Source organism: Trichechus manatus, unplaced genomic scaffold, assembly GCF_000243295.1.
Source record: "Trichechus manatus latirostris isolate Lorelei unplaced genomic scaffold, TriManLat1.0 scaffold00118, whole genome shotgun sequence".
NCBI lineage: Eukaryota > Metazoa > Chordata > Mammalia > Sirenia > Trichechidae > Trichechus > Trichechus manatus.
The window spans coordinates 4,694,516-4,697,739 of record NW_004444054.1 but is presented as its reverse complement, the minus strand read 5'-3'; the positions used below and the strand labels follow the sequence as shown (position 1 = coordinate 4,697,739).

The 3,224-nt window shown below is 40.8% G+C and overlaps 1 pseudogene; it reads left to right on the top strand.

Moving 5' to 3' along the window:
• Positions 1–416: 416 nt before the first annotated feature.
• Positions 417–1,821, top strand: LOC101357319 (elongation factor 1-alpha 1 pseudogene; annotated as a pseudogene).
• The last annotated feature ends 1,403 nt before the right edge of the window (positions 1,822–3,224 follow it).

Below are 3,224 nucleotides of genomic sequence, written 5' to 3'. Positions count from 1 at the left end.
ACATACTTATTCAATCTGTGTGCTGAGCAAATAATCCCCAAAGCTGGACTATATGAAGAAGAATGGGACATCAGGATTGGAGGAAGACTCATTAACAACTTGCGATATGCAGTCGACACAACCTTGCTTGTTGAAAGTGAAGAGAACTTGAAGCACTTACTGACGAAGATCAAAGACCACAGCCTTCAGTATGGATTACACTTCAACATAAAGAAAACAAAAAACCTCACTACTGGACCAATAAGCAACATCATGATAAACAGAGAAAAGACTGAAGTTATCAAGGATTTCATTTTACTTGGATCCACAATCAACACCCATGGAAGTAGCAGTCAAGAAATCAAAAGACTTTTTCGCAACGGGTTTGCTGCCAGAAGACAAGTACTGGTGAAAACTATTGCAAAGTCTAAGCCAAAATGGAAAAGGAAAAGACCCATATCAACATCGTCGTCATTGGACATGTAGATTCAGGCAAGTCCACCACTACTGGCTACCTGATCTACAAATGTGGTGGGATCAACAAATGAAGCATCGAAAAATTTGAGAAGGAAGTTGCTGAGATGGGAAAGGGCTCCTTCAAGTATGCCTGGGTCTTGGATAAATGGAAAGTTGAATGTGGGCAAGGCATCATCATTGATTTTCCCCATGAAAATTTGAGACCAGCAAGTATTATATGACCATCACTGATGCCCCAGGACACAGAGACTGCATCAAAAACATGATTATAGGAACATCACAAGCTGACTGTTCTGTCCTGATTGTTGTTGCTGGTGTTGGTGAATCTGAAGCTGGTATCTCCAACAATGGGCAGACCTGTGAGCATGCCCTTCTCGCTTACACACCGGGTGTGAAACAACTAATTGTTGGTGTTAACAAAATGGATTCCACTGAGCCACCCTACAGCCAGAACAGTTTAAATCATTAAGGAAGTCAGCACCTACATTAAGAAAATTGGCTACAACCCTGACACAGTAGTATTTGTGTCAATTTCTGGTTTGAATCGTGACAACGTGCTGGAGCCAAGTGCTAACATGCCTTGGTTCAAGGGATGGAAAGTCACACATAAGGATAGCGATGCCAGTGGAACCACACTGCTTGAAGCTGTGGATTGCATCCTACCACCAACTCGTCCAACTGACAAGCCCCTGTGTCTGCCTTCCCAGGATGTCTACAAAATTGGTGGTATTGGCACTGTCCCTGTGGGCAGAGTGGAGATTAGTGTCCTCAAGACTGGCATGGTGGTCACCTTTGCTCCAGTCAATGTCACCAATGAAGTAAAGTCTGTTGAAATGCACCATGAAGCTTTGAGCAAAGCTCTGCCTGGGGACAAGGTAGGCTTCAATGTCAAGAATGTCTCTGTCAAAGATGTTCATTGTGGCAATGTGGCTGGTGGCAGTAAAAATGGAAGCAGCTGGTTTCACTGCTCAGGTGATCAACCTGAACCACTCAGGCCAAATCAGTGCTGGCTACCCACCTGTGCTGGATTGTCACACAGCTCACATTGCTTGCAAGTTTGCTGAGCTCAAAGAGAAGACTGATCACTGTTCTGGTAAGAAGCTAGAAGATGGCCTCAAATTCTTGCAGTCTGGTGTTGCTGCCATCATTGACATGGTTCCTGGCAAGCCCATGTGTGTTGAGAGCTTCTCTATTATTCCTCTGGGTCGTTTTGCTGTTCATGATACGAGACAGAAAGTTCCTATCAGTGTCATCAAGGCAGTGGACAAAAAGGCTGCTGGAGCTGGCAAGGTCACCAATTCTGCTCAGAAAGCTCAGAAGGCTAAATGAATGTTACCTGTAATATCTGCCACCCCAGACTTAATCAGTGGCAGAAGAATGGTCTCAGAACTGTTTGTCTCAATTGGTCATTTAAGTTTAATAGTAAAAGACTGGTTAATGATAACAATGCATCGTAAAACCCACAGAAGGAAAGAATGTTTTGTGGATCATTTGTTTCTTTTTGTGTGTGGCAGTTTTAGGTTATTAGTTTTTAAAATCAGTACTTTTTAAATGGAAACAACTTGACCAAAAATCTGTCACAGAATTGTAAGACCCATTAAAACAAAGTTTAATGAGGAAAAAAAAAGAAAGAAATCAAAAGACACACTGCATTGGGCAAATCTGCTGCAAAAGACCTCTTTAAAGTGTTAAAAAGCAGAGATGTCACTTTAAGGACTAAGGTGTGCCTGACCCAAGCATGGTGTTTCCAATCACCTGATATGCATGTAAAAGCTGGACAATGAATAACGAAGACTGAAGAAGAACTGATGCATTTCAATTAAGGTGTGGGCGAGAATATCAAATATACCATGGACTGCCAGAAGAACAAACTAATCTGTCTTGGAAGAAGTACAGCCAGAATGCTCCTTAGAAGCAAGGATGGAGAGACTTCCTCTCACATACTTTGGACAGGTTATCAGGAGGGACCAGTCCCTGGAGAAGGACAATATGCTTGGTAAAGTAGACGATCCACGAAAAAGAGGAATATCATCAACGAGATGGATTGACACAGTGGCTGCAACAATGAGCTCAAGCATAACAATGATTGTGAGGATGGTGCAGGACTGGGCAGTGTTTCGTTCTGTTGTACATAGGGTCGCTATGAGCTGGAACCGACTCGACAGCACCTAAAAACAACAAATAACTTTTGTGCTTCAAAGTACACTACCAAGAAAGTGAAAAGAGAACCCCACAAAATAAGGAAAAATATTTGTAGATTATATATCTGATAAGGATCTAGTATCCAGAATGTATTATTAAGAACTCTTACAACTCAACAATTAAAAAAGAAATAACCCAATTTTTAAAATGGGCTAAAGGGCATAAACCAGTTTTAAAAATGGGCAAAATGTTTAAATAGATATTTCTCCAAAGAAGATATACAAATGGCCAATAAGCACATGAAAAATTGTTCAACATTATTAGCCATCAGAAAAAAGTAAATAACTCAAAATCTCAATGAGATACAACTTCACAGTCACTTGTTGTTTTTAGGTGCTATTGAGTGGATTTTGAATCATAGCCACCCTATGTGACAAAGTAGAACTGCCCCTATAGAGTTTTCTTGCTGTAATCTTTTTTTTTTTTCTATTATACTTTAGATGAAGGTTTACAGAACAAACTAGCTTCTCATTAAACAGTTAGTACATACATTGTTTTATGACATTCGTTAACAACCCCATGACATGTCAGTACTCTCCCTTCTCGATCTTGGGTTCCCTATTACC